Consider the following 14,699-nt stretch of genomic DNA (forward strand, 5'->3'; position numbering starts at 1 on the left):
TCAGGAGACAGAGAGCGCACCCATTTTTTCAGATAGAGCAGACAGAGAGAGCACCCCTTTTTCAGATTCAGGAGACAGAGAGAGCACCCATTTTTTCAGACAGAGCAGACAGAGAGAGCACCCCTTTTTCAGATACAGCAAACACAGAGAGCACCCAATTTTTTCAGATACAGCAGATAGAGAAAGCACTCCTTTTTCATCTACAGGAGACAGAGAGTGCACCCATTTTGTCAGATAGAGCATAAAGAGAATGCAACCATTTTTTCAGATACAGCAGATAGAGAGAGCACCCATTTTTTCCGATACAGCAGACAGAGAGAGCACCACTTCTTCAGATACAGCAGAGAGAGAGAGCACCCACTTTTTCAGATACAGCAGAGAAAGGACCCATTTTAAGGTACAGCAGACAGAGAGAGCACCCCTTTTTCAGATACAGCAGACAGAGAGAGCACCCATTTTTTAAGATACAGCAGACAAAGAGAGCACACCTTTTTAAGACACAGCAGGCAGTGAGATTACCCCTTTTTCAGATGCAGCATGCAGAGAGATCATACTTTGTTAGATGCAGAGACAGAGCACCCCTTTTTCAGATACAGCAGACAGAGAGAGCACCCCTTTTTCAGATACAGCAGACACAGAGAGCACCCATTTTTTCAGATAGAGCATATAGAGAGAGCACCCATTTTTCAGATAGAGCATACAGAAATAGCATCACTTTTTCAGATACAGCAGACAGATAAAGCACTTATTTTTCAGATACAGCAGACAGAGAGAGCACCCCTTTTTCAGAAACAGCAGATACAGAGAGCATCCATTTTTTCAGATACAGCAGACAGAGAAGGCACCCATTTTTCAGATACAGCAGACAGAGAGAGCACCCCTTTTTCAGATACAGCAGAGAGAGCACCCCTTTTTTCATATACAGCATATAGAGAAAGCACCCCTTTTTTATCTACAGGAGACAGAGGGAGCACCCTTTTTTCAGATACAGCATTGAAAGCACCTCTTTTTCAGATACAGCAGACAGAGAAAGCACCCATTTTCTGGTACAGCAGACACGGAGAGCACCCATTTTTCATATACAGCAGAGAAATCATCCATTTTTCAGATACAACAGACAGAGAGAGCACCCTTTATTCAGATACAGCAGAGAGAGCACACCCTTTTTTAGATACAGCAGACAGAGAGAGCATCCCTTTTTGAGATACAGCAGACAGGGAGAGCGCCCGTTTTTCAGATACAGCATACAGAGAGAGCATGCATTTTATAAGGTACTGCTGACAGAGAAAGCACCCCTTTTTCAGGTACAGCAGGCAGAGAGAGCACACATTTTTTCATATACAGCAGAGAAATCACCCATTTTTCAGATACAGCAGAGAGAGAGAGCACCCCCTTTTTCAGATACAGCAGACAGAGAGAGCACCCATTTTTTCAGATACAGCATGCAGAGAGAGCCTACTTTGTTGAATAGAGAGACAGAGAGAGTATCCCTTTTTCAGATACAGTAGACAGAGAGAGCACCTATTTTTTCAGATACAGCATACAGAGAGAGCGTTACCTTTTTCAGATGCAGCATGCAGAGAGAGCCTACTTTGTTGAATAGAGAGACAGAGAGAGTATCCCTTTTTCAGATACAGCAGACAGAGAGAGCACCCTTTATTCAGATACAGCAGAGAGAGCACCCCTTTTTCAGATACAGCAGACAGAGAGATCACACCTTTTTCAGATACAGCAGACAGAGAGATCACCCCTTTTTCAGATACAGCAGACAGAGAGATCACCCCTTTTTCAGATACAGCAGACAGAGAAAGCATCCCTTTTTCAGATACAGCATACAGAGAGATCACCCTTTTTCAGATGCAGCATGCAGAGAGAGCATACTTTGTTGAATAGAGAGACAGAGCACCCCTTTTTCATATACAGCAGACAGAGAGAGCACCCCTTTTTCAGATTCAGGAGACAGAGAGCGCACCCATTTTTTCAGATAGAGCAGACAGAGAGAGCACCCCTTTTTCAGATTCAGGAGACAGAGAGAGCACCCATTTTTTCAGACAGAGCAGACAGAGAGAGCACCCCTTTTTCAGATACAGCAAACACAGAGAGCACCCAATTTTTTCAGATACAGCAGATAGAGAAAGCACTCCTTTTTCATCTACAGGAGACAGAGAGTGCACCCATTTTGTCAGATAGAGCATAAAGAGAATGCAACCATTTTTTCAGATACAGCAGATAGAGAGAGCACCCATTTTTTCCGATACAGCAGACAGAGAGAGCACCACTTCTTCAGATACAGCAGAGAGAGAGAGCACCCACTTTTTCAGATACAGCAGAGAAAGGACCCATTTTAAGGTACAGCAGACAGAGAGAGCACCCCTTTTTCAGATACAGCAGACAGAGAGAGCACCCATTTTTTAAGATACAGCAGACAAAGAGAGCACACCTTTTTAAGACACAGCAGGCAGTGAGATTACCCCTTTTTCAGATGCAGCATGCAGAGAGAGCATACTTTGTTAGATGCAGAGACAGAGCACCCCTTTTTCAGATACAGCAGACAGAGAGAGCACCCCTTTTTCAGATACAGCAGACACAGAGAGCACCCATTTTTTCAGATAGAGCATATAGAGAGAGCACCCATTTTTCAGATAGAGCATACAGAAATAGCATCACTTTTTCAGATACAGCAGACAGATAAAGCACTTATTTTTCAGATACAGCAGACAGAGAGAGCACCCCTTTTTCAGAAACAGCAGATACAGAGAGCATCCATTTTTTCAGATACAGCAGACAGAGAAGGCACCCATTTTTCAGATACAGCAGACAGAGAGAGCACCCCTTTTTCAGATACAGCAGAGAGAGCACCCCTTTTTTCATATACAGCAGATAGAGAAAGCACCCCTTTTTTATCTACAGGAGACAGAGGGAGCACCCTTTTTTCAGATACAGCATTGAAAGCACCCCTTTTTCAGATACAGCAGACAGAGAAAGCACTCATTTTCTGGTACAGCAGACAGGGAGAGCACCCATTTTTCATATACAGCAGAGAAATCATCCATTTTTCAGATACAACAGACAGAGAGAGCACCCTTTATTCAGATACAGCAGAGAGAGCACACCCTTTTTTAGATACAGCAGACAGAGAAAGTATCCATTTTTCAGATACAGCAGACAGAGAGAGCACCCCTTTTTGAGATACAGCAGACAGAGAGAGCATCCCTTTTTGAGATACAGCAGACAGGGAGAGCGCCGTTTTTCAGATACAGCATACAGAGAGAGCATGCATTTTATAAGGTACTGCTGACAGAGAAAGCACCCCTTTTTCAGGTACAGCAGGCAGAGAGAGCACCCATTTTTTCAGATACAGCATGCAGAGAGAGCCTACTTTGTTGAATAGAGAGACAGAGAGAGTATCCCTTTTTCAGATACAGTAGACAGAGAGAGCACCTATTTTTTCAGATGGAGCAGGCAGAGAGAGAGCACCCATTTTTCAGATACAGTATACAGAGATAGCGTTACCTTTTTCAGATGCAGCATGCAGAGAGAGCCTACTTTGTTGAATAGAGAGACAGAGAGAGTATCCCTTTTTCAGATACAGTAGACAGAGAGAGCACCTATTTTTTCAGATAGAGCAGGCAGAGAGAGAGCACCCATTTTTCAGATACAGCATACAGAGATAGCGTTACCTTTTCAAATACAGCAGACAGAGAGAGCACCCCTTTTTCAGATACAGCACTGAGAGAGAAACCTTTTTTTCAGATACAGCAGACAGAGAAAGCACCCCTTTTTCAAATACAGCATACAGAGATAGCATTGCTTTTTCAGATACCGCAGATAGAGGGAGCACCCTTTATTCAGATACAGCAGACAGAGAAAACACTTATTTTTCAGATACAGCAGACATAGAGAGCATACTTTGTTAGATACGAAGACAGAGCACCCCTTTTTCAGATACAGAAGACAGAGAGAGCACTCCTTTTTTCAGATACAGCAGACAGAGAGAGCACCCCCTTTTCAGATACAGCAGACAGAGAGAGCACCCCCTTTTCAGATACAGCAGACAGAGAGAGCATCCCTTTTTCAGATAAAGAAGACAGAGAGAGCATCCATTTTTCAGATACAGCATACAGAAATAGCATCGCTTTTTCAGATACAGCAGTCATAGTGCATCGATTTTTCAGATACATCAGAGAGAGCACTCCTTTTTTCACATACAGCAGATACAGGGCCGGCTCCGGGGTTTTGAGCGCCCCGGGCAGGCGATGGGGGCGTGGCTTCATACAGGGGGCGTTGTGCGGTGCGCAATGACGTCATCGCGCACCGCACAGTAAACGTCCTCTCGACGAAGGGAAACTAGACGCTACGCGTCTAGTTACCTTCGCGGCGGGGGACAGCGGGGGACAGCGGCGGCGGGCAGCGGGGGGCGCACGGCACATCAGCAGTGGATCTTGCCGTGGTGCGGCGCCGGCGCCCTCCGGAAGGCGGCGCCCCGGGCAAAAGTCCTGCTTGCCCGTGGCAAGATCCGCTCCTGAGCAGATAGAGAAAGCACCCCTTTTTCATCTACAGGAGACAGAGGGAGCACCCTTTTTTCAGATACAGCAGAGAAAGCACCCCTTTTTCAGATACAACAGACAGAGAGAGCACCCCTTTTTCAGAATCAGCAGATAGAGAGAGCACCCATTTTTTCAGATACAGCAGACAGAGTGAAAATCCTTTTTTTAGATACAGCAGACAAAGAAAATACTAATTTTTCAGATGCAGCAGACAGAGAGAGCATCCATTTTATAAGGTCCTGCTGACAGAGAAAGCACCCATTTTTCAGATACAGCAGATAGAATGAGCACCCCTTTTTCAGGTAGAGCAGACAGAGAGAGCACCCATTTTTTCATATTCAGCAGAGAAAGCACCAATTTTTCAGATACAGCAGACAGAGAGAGCTCCCTTTATTCAGATACAGCAGAGAGAGAACACCCTTTTTCAGATACAGCAGACAGAGAAAGCACCTATTTTTCAGATACAGCAGACAGAGAGAGCACCCTTTATTCAGATACAGCAGAGAGAGAGAGCACCCCCTTTTTCAGATACAGCAGACAGTGAAAGCATCCCTTTTTCAGATACAGCATACAGAGAGATCACCCTTTTTCATATGCAGCATGCAGAGAGAGCATACTTTGTTGAATAGAGAGACAGAGCACCCCTTTTTCATATACAGCAGACAGAGAGAGCACCCATTTTTTCAGATAGAGCAGACAGAGAGAGCACCCATTTTTCAGATACAGCATACAGAGATAGCAAAACTTTTTCAGATACAGCAGTCAGAGTGCACCCCTTTTTCAGATACAGCAGACAGAGAGAGCACCCCTTTTTCAGATGCAGCATGTACAGAGAGCATACTTTGTTGAATAGAGAGACAGAGCAACCCTTTTTCAGATACAGTAGACAGAGAGAGCACCCATTTTTTCAGATAGAGCAGATAAAGCACCCATTTTTCATATACAGCAGACAGAGAGAGCACCCCTTTTTCATATTCAGTAGACAGAGAGAGCATCCCTTTTTCAGGTACAGCAGACAGAGAAAGCACCCATTTTTCATATACAGCAGACAGAGAGAGCACCCCTTTTTCAGATACAGCAGACAGAGAACGCACCTATTTTTCAGATACAGCAGACAGAGAGCACTCCTTATTCAGATACAGCAGAGAGAGCACCCCTTTTTTCAGATACAGCAGATAGAGAGAGCACCCTTTTTTCAGATAGAGTAGACAGAGAGAGCCCCCCTTTTTCAGATGCAGCATGCAGAGAAGGCATACTTTGTTAGATACGGAGACAGAGCACCCCTTTTTCAGATACAGCAGACAGAGAACGCACCTATTTTTCAGATACAGCAGACAGAGAGCACTCCTTATTCAGATACAGCAGAGAGAGCACCCCTTTTTTCAGATACAGCAGATAGAGAGAGCACCCTTTTTTCAGATAGAGTAGACAGAGAGAGCCCCCCTTTTTCAGATGCAGCATGCAGAGAAGGCATACTTTGTTAGATACGGAGACAGAGCACCCCTTTTTCAGATACAGAAGACAGAGAGAGCACCCATTTTTTCAGATAGAGCATATAGAGAGAGCACCCATTTTTCAGATACAGCATACAAAAATAGCATTGCTTTTTCAGATACAGCTGTCATAGTGCATCGCTTTTTCAGATACAGCAGAGAAAGCACTTATTTTTCAGATACAGCAGACACAGAGAGCACCCAATTTTTCAGATACAGGAGACAGAGAAAGCACCCCTTTTTCAGATACAGCAGAGAGAGAAAGCATCCCTTTTTCATCTACAGGAGACAGAGGGAGCACCCTTTTTTCAGATACAGCAGAGAAAGCAACCCTTTTTCAGATACAGCAGACAAAGAGAGTATCCCTTTTTCAGATACAGAAGACAGAGAAAGCACCCATTTTTTCAGATACAGCATAAAGAGAATGCACCCATTTTTTCAGAATCAGCAGATAGAGAGAGCACCCATTTTCAGATACAGCAGACAGTGAGAGCACCCATTTTTTCAGATATAGCAGACAGAATGAGCACCCCTTTTTCAGGTACAGCAGGCAGATAGAGCACACATTTTCCAAATAATTTTCAAAGGGTTTGCCCTGTGTGGTGTAGAGGTACGCTCTCCTGTACCTCATATTGTTATATAAAGTAACTCCCAAAAAATAATGGAGAAAAAAAATTTGGACGATAAAATAGGGAAAGATCAAGAACCATTTCCTCCTAGTGCTGAATCTGCTGTCACTAATCATGACATAGATGATGAAATCCCATCAACATTGTCTGCCAAGGCCGATGCCCAATGTGATAGTAGAGGGCATGTAAAATCCAACAAGCCAAAGTTCAGTAAAAAGACCCAAAAAAAGAAATTTAAATGTTCTGAGAAGAAACATAAACTTGCCAATATGCCATTTATGACACGGAGTGGCAAGAAACGGGTAAGGCACTAGCCTACGTTCGTGACTAGTTGTTCAGCTTCACATGACGATGGAAGCTCTAATCCTCCCACTAGAAAAATTATAAGAGTTAAGCTAGAAAATGCAAAGAAAAGAACTGTGCATTTTAATTATGGTATCACAAATCCCCAAGGAGAGTCCAAGTGTGTTTTTGGTTGCGATGCCTGACCTTCCCAACACTGGATGGGAAGAGGTGGCTCCTTCCACCATTTGCACGCCCCCTGCAAGTCCTAGAAGGAGCACCCACAGTCCAGTTTCTGATATTCAAATTAAGATGTCACTGTTGAAGTACACCAGGATGAGGATATGGGTGTTGCTGGCGCTGAGGAGGAAGTTGACGATGAGGATTCTGATGGTGATGTGGTTTGTGTAAATCAGGCACCAGGGGGGGGGAGACACCAGTTGTCCATGGGATGAAGAAGCCCATTGTGATGCCTGGGCAAAATACCAAAAAAGCCACCTCTTCAGTGTGGAATTATTTCTCCACAAATCTGGACAACATGTGTCAAACCGTGTGTTGCCTCTGTCATTCTGTAATACGTAGGGGTAAGGATGTTAACCACCTAGGAACTTCCTCCCTTATACGTCACCTGCTGTGCATTCATCAGAAGTCAGTGTCAAGTTGTGAAACTTTGGGTAAAAGTGTAAGAAGACCACTGACACCTAAATCCCTTCTTCCTCTTGTACCCAAGCTTCTGCAAGCCACAACACCAACTCCCTCAATGAAAACTTCCTCCTCAGTCAGGAACGTCAGTAGTCCTGTAGTCCACGTCACTAGCAAGACTGAGGAGTCATCTCTTAACCGGTATTCCTCCAGAGGATCCTTGAGTGCTACCCCTACTGTTGCTGCTGCAGCTGCTGTTGTTGCTGCTGGGAGTCGATCGTCATCCCAGAGGGGAAGTCGGAAGACTACTTGTACTACTTCAACTAAGCAACTGACTGTCCAAAAGTCCTTTGTGAGGAAGATGAAATATGACAGCAGTCATCCTTTTTCAAAGCGGTGTACTCAGTGTCCTACAAAATGCAGTTATACCCACTGTCCACTTAACCACGGACATGTGGATAAGTGGCAAAGGGCAGACTAAGGACTATATGACTGTGAAAGCCCACTGGGAAGATATATGGCCTCCCGCAGCAAGAACAGCAGCGGCTCCAGTAGCAGCATCTCACAAATGCCAACTCGTTCCTAGACAGGACATGCTGTGTATTACCGCTTTCCGTAAGAGGCACACCGCTGACAACCTCTTACGGAAATGCACATTTATTGGCAAGCTGCTCAATCAGATTGTGATGTCACTCAGATGCTAAAAGGGAGGGAAATTTTGTGTAAGAAGAAACATTTTGTTATCCCTAATGCACACTTAGTGAAAAATAATACTACATAATAATCAGATTATTATGTAGTATTATTTTTCACTCAGTGCGTATTAGGGATAACAAAATACAACCTCTTATGGAAACTCAGGGACATCATCGCACATTGGCTTACCCCAATTAGAATCTCCTGGGGATTTGTGATATCAGACAATACCACCAATATTGTGCATGCATTACATCTGGGCAAATTCCAGCACGTCCCACGTATTTGCACATACAATTAATTTGGTGGTGCAGAATTTTTAGAAAAATGACAGAGGCATGCCGGTGATGCTGTCAGTGGCCCAAAAAATTGCAGCCAACTTTCGGCTTTCTACCACCATGTGCCGAAGACTGGAGCGCCATCAAACACTCCTGAACCTTCCCTGCCATCACCTTAAGCAAGAGGTGGTAACGAGGTGGAATTCAACACTCTATATGCTTCAGAGGATGGAGGAGCAGAAAAAGAAAATTCAAGCCTATACATCCACCTACGATATAGGCAAAGGAGGGGGAATGCACCTGACTCAAGTGCAGTGGAGAATGATTTCCATCTTGTGCAAAGTTCTCGAAAACCTTCGAACTTACCACATGTGAAGTCAGTTCAGACACTGTCAGCTTTAGTCAGGTCATTCCCCTCATCAGGCTTTTGCAGAAGCAGCTGGAGAAATTGAAGGAGAAGCTTAAGATGGAGTGATTCCGCTAAGTATGTGGGACTTGTGGATGGAGCCCTTCATTCGCTTTGCCAGAATTCAAGGGTGTCAATCTGTTGAAATCTGAGCACTATATTTTGTCCACCATGCTTGATTCTAGGTTTAAAGCCTAAGTTGTATCTCTCTTTCTGGCAGACACAAGTCTGCCGAGGTTCAAAGACCAGCTGGTGAGAAAATTGTCAACTCAAGCGGAACGTGACCCGTCAACAGCTCCTAATTCATTTTCTCCCGCAACTAGGACTGCGAGGAAAAGGATAATATTTCCTAGCCCATCTGCTGGCGGTGATGCAGGGCAGTCAGGAGTGAGTGCTGACATCTGGTCTGGACTGAAGGACCTGCCAACTATTACTGACATGTCTACTGTCATTGAAAGAATGGTGGAGGATTATATTAGTGACAGCTTCCAAGTAGTCCTATCAGACATTCCGTACATATACTGGCAGGAAAAAGAGGCAATTTGGATGCCCTTGCATAAACTGGCTTTATTTTACCTAAATTGCCCCCCACCAGTGTGTCCTCCGAAAGAGTGTTTAGTGCAGCCGGTGAACTTGTCAGCGATCTGCGTAAAAGGTTACTTCCACAAAATGTGGAGAAGATGATGGTCATCAAAATTAATTATAAATTCCTCCAGGAACACCTTTACCAGCAATTGCCTCCAGAAAGTACACAGGGACCTGTGATGGCGGATTCCAGTGGGGACAAATTAATACTCTGTGAGGGGGATGATGTACATACTAAAAGGGGTGAGGAATCGGAGATTGAGGATGAGGTTGACATCTTGCCTCTGTAGAGCCAGTTTGTGCAAGGAGAGATTTAGTGCTTCTTTTTTGGTGGGGGCCCAAACAAACCAGTCATTTCAGCCACAGTCGTGTGGCAGACCCTGTCGCTGAAATGATTGGTTTGTTAAAGTGTGCACGTCCTGTTTATACAACATAAGGGTGGGTGGAAGGGCCCAAAGACAATTCCATCTTACAGCTATTTTTCTTCTTTGTATCGTGTGCTGTTTGGGGCCTAGATTTTGTAAGTGCCATCCTGTCTGCCACTGCACTGCCACTCCTAGATGGGACAGGTGTTTGTGCCGCACACTTGTGTCGCTTAGCTCAGTCATTCAGCCACCTCGGTGCAACCTTTTGACCTAAAAACAATATTGTGAGGTGTAAGGTGTTCAGAATAGACTGGAAATGAGTAGAAATGAATGATATTGAGATTAACAATACTATAGGATCAAAATTACCCCCAAATTCTGTGATTTTAGCTTTTTTTTTTTGTTTAAATCATCCAGATCCAAAACCAAAACAAGAAACGGTGGTTTTGGCAAAACCAACCCAAAACCAGAACACGTGCAGGAAATTAGAACCAAAACACAAAACACGAAAAGTGCCCGCTTCACATCTCTAGTTTTGCCAAAACTGCCCTTGTGTGGTTTTTTTTTGTACCTACAGTATTACTAAAAACAATAACATTAATTTCCACTCATTTCCAGTCTATTCTGAACACCTCACACCTCACAATGTATTTTTTATCCAGTTTAGGCCAAAAGGTTGCATCGAGGAAGCTGGGTGACTAAGCTAAGTAAGACAAGTTGGTGGCACAAACACCTGGGACATCTAGGAGTGGCACTGCAGCTGCAGACAGGATGGCAGTTTTATCAACTATAGCCAAAAAATGTTCCAAAGTGCACATACCGCAAAGAAATAAGGTGCTAGATGGACTTGTCCTTGGTATTATTTATATTATTTTGATTGAGTAAAAAAAGAAGAACACCCCCTGACCCAAAAAATAACACCCCTAGGCCTAGATGGATGCAGAATCGGGGACCAAGAAAAGTTAATAGGAGATATGGAACAGGTTCATAAAAAAATACACACAAACACCTGGCACACCTAGAAGTGGCACTGCAGTGGCAGACAGGATGGCAGTTTTGTTTTATGCACTATTCTCAAAAAAATCTCAAAAGAGCACATAGTGCAAAGAAATGAGTTGCAAGATGGAAATTTTACTTGGGCCCTCCCACCCACCCTTATGTTGTATATTAAACAGGACATGCAGAGTTTAACAAACCAATAATTTAAGCCACAGAGACTGTCACTTGTGGCTGAAATGATTGGTTTGTTTGGGACCCCACAAAATAAGCTGGCAATGGAGAGTGCACACACTGGCTTTAGTTTACAGGTACAATGTCGTTTTTGTCATCATCAGAATCTGATTCCTCATCCCCATCAGTGTCTACATCCTCTTGTTCACATACTGTTAAATTGTCCCTGCTGGAATCCACCATCCCAGGGCCCTCTTGACTTTTTGAAAATAATTGCTGGTAAAAGTATTCCTCAATGAATTTGTAATTCATCTTGATGAACATTATCCTTTCCACATTACTGGGAAGTAACCTCTTATGCCGATTGCTGACAAGGTGCCCGGCTGCGCTAAAAACTATTTCTGAGTACACACTGGAGGGTGGGCAACTTAGTTCAAACAATACCAGTTGGTGCAAGGGCCTCAAGTTGCCTTTTTCCCCGCCAGTATTCAAATGGACTGTCTGACATGCCTATTTGGATGCTGTCACTGAAATAATCATCAACCATTATTTCGATGGAGACAGCATCATATGAAGTGACAGTAGACATGTCAGTGATTGTAGGCAGCTCATTCAGTCTGGGCCACATGTCAAAAGTCTTTCATAACTGATGTACATCACCGTCAGTGGGTCTCTTTGGAAAGTTTAGTTTTTTCCTTGCAGCCGCAGTTGCAGGAGAAAACAAAGGAGGAGATGTTGGCTTGTTATGTTCAGCTTGAGCTAACAATTTTCTCAACAACAGCTCTTTGCATCTCTGCATATTTGTGCCCGTTGGAAAGAAAGACACGAAGTATGACTTAAACCTAGGATCAAGTACAGTCACCAACATATATTGCTCTGATTTAAAGAGATTGACGACACCAGAATACTAGGGGAGTGATTAAAGGGCTTGATCTGAAAGTCCAACATACTTAGCAGCAGCGCAATCACTCTGATTCAGATCTTCCTTCACTTTCTCCAGCTGCTTTTGCAAAAGCCTGATGAGGGGAATGACCTGACTCAAGCTGGCAGTGTCTGAACTAACCTCACATGTGGTAACTTCAAAGGGTTGTAGAACCTTGCACAACACAAAAATTATTCTCCACTGCACTTGAATCAGGTGCATTTCCTGCTCCATTCCATATGACATAGGTGGATGTGTAGGCTTGAATTGTGGTTTGCTGCTCCTCCATCCATTGAAGCATATAAAGGGTACAATTCCACCTCATTACTAGCTCTTGCTTCAGCTATATTCAGGGCAAATTCCAGCATTTTTGCTGGCACTCTAGTATTCTTCATGCATTTGCTGAATGGCAAAAATGTCCACAAATTTTGGGGGCCACTGGCAGCATCTCCTGCATGCACCTGTCATTTTTTAAAAATATTCTGCACTACCAAATTGATTGTGTGAGCAAAACATTGGAGTGTTGGTATTTGCCCAGATGTAATGCTTTCACAGTTTTGTTGGCATTGTCAGATATCAAAAATCCGAGGAGAGTCCAAGTGAGGTAAGCCAATGTGCAATGATTTCCCTGAGTTTTTGTAAGATTTTCTCAGTGGTGTGCCTCTTACTGAAATTGGTGATACACAGCGTAGCCTATGTCTGAATGAGTTCACATTTGCGCGATGCTGCTGGTGCTACTGCTGCTGTTGGTGCTGCAGAAGGCAATACATCTACCCAATGGGCTGTCACAGTAATGTAGTCTTTAGTTTGCCCTATTCCACTTGTCCACATATACGTGGTTAAGTGGACAGTGGCTACAGCGACATTTCTGAGGATACTAACAGCACTTTTTTTATGTCCACAAATTGGGGGTAATTCCAAGTTGATCGCAGCAGGAAATTTTTTATCAGTTGGGAAAAACCATGGAGGTCATTCCGAGTTGTTCGCTCGCAAGGCAATTTAGCAGAGTTGCTCACGCTAAGCCGCCACCTACTGGGAGTGAATCTTAGCATCTTAAAATTGCGAACGATGTATTCGCAATATTGCGATTACAAACTTCTTAGCAGTTTCAGAGTAGCTTCAGACTTACTCGGCATCTGCGATCAGTTCAGTGCTTGTCGTTCCTGGTTTGACGTCACAAACACACCCAGCGTTCGCCCAGACACTCCCCCGTTTCTCCAGCCACTCCTGCGTTTTTTCCGGAAACTGTAGCGTTTTTTCCCACACGCCCATAAAACGGCCTGTTTCCGCCCAGAAACACCCACTTCCCACCCATGTGCACTGCAAGGGGGGGGGGGCAGATATAACATTTGCAGAGAGAGTTAGATTTGGGTGGGTTATTTTGTTTCTGTGCAGGGTAAATACTGTCTGCTTTATTTTTACACTGCAATTTAGATTGCAGATTGAACTCACCACACCCAAATAAAACTCTCTCTGCACATGTTATATCTGCCTCCCCTGCAGTGCACATGGTTTTGCCCAACTGCTAAAAAATTTCCTGCTGCGATCAACTTGGAATTACTCCCATTGGCTGGGAATGGCTTGTTTAGAGAAGTAGAATCTAGATGGCAGTTGGTACCCAGGACACAGTACATCAACCAACTGTCTAAATCACACTGCACCAATGGTGGATACTGGATGCACATCTAACACCAGCATAGTTGTTATGGCCTCAGTAATCTGCTTTTTAACTGGTAGACTGCTGTCAAACTTGCAAAGGATTGTTGAACAGTCAATTGTTTGGTTGAACTACAAGTAGACTTCCTGGTCCCCTTCTGGGATGAAGACAATCGACTTCCAGCAGCAACAACAGCAGCATCAGTGGGCATAGCACTCAAGGATCCTTCAGAGGAATCCAGGATAGGAGAGAAGTCAGCCATGCTTACGAAATGAGATACAGGAACACTATTCAGATCCTGATTGAGAAGGACATTGACGACGAGGAGGGTGGTGGGGATTTCTGGCACTTGGATCTTACACAGAAAAATGATCTAGGTGTCCCCGGACTGTTTACATTCTTACCTTAAGTTTTGGATGGATGTGCTGCAAATGGCGTAACAGGGAGGCAGTTACTTGGTGGATAACGTCCCTACGTCTGATTACGTTTTTACAAAGGCTACAGATAGCTATACAGTGATTGTCCGGGTTTGGGAAGAAATAATTCCACACAGAAGAGTTGGATCTTTTTGTCTTTTGCTGAGGCATGAAGACAATGGGGTATTTTTTCACACCATGGGCAACAACTGTCTCCACTGCGGCCTTATCTAAATAAACCACATCCCCATTATCCAAATCCTCATCATCATCAACATTCTCATTAGCACCAGCTACACCAATATCCCCCTCATCCTGGTGTACTTCTACAGTGACATCCTCAATCTCAACATGTTGACTTGTGTTGCTCCTCTCACCACTTGCTGTGGGCGTGCAAATAGTGGAAGGAGCCTCTTCTTCCGATACAGTACGGTGACACATGGCAACTACGGACACACTTGGACTCTCCTCTGGAATTTGTAATATTTTTGAAGGCACACTTGGTACCTGTGCCTTAACATTTTTCCTTATTTTTGCTCTTCTACAAGTAGGAGGGCATATTTTATAATTTTTATGAACTGCACAACCACCAGTCATATACAAAGGCCTTT

This window comes from Pseudophryne corroboree, chromosome 4, assembly GCF_028390025.1.
Source record: "Pseudophryne corroboree isolate aPseCor3 chromosome 4, aPseCor3.hap2, whole genome shotgun sequence".
NCBI lineage: Eukaryota > Metazoa > Chordata > Amphibia > Anura > Myobatrachidae > Pseudophryne > Pseudophryne corroboree.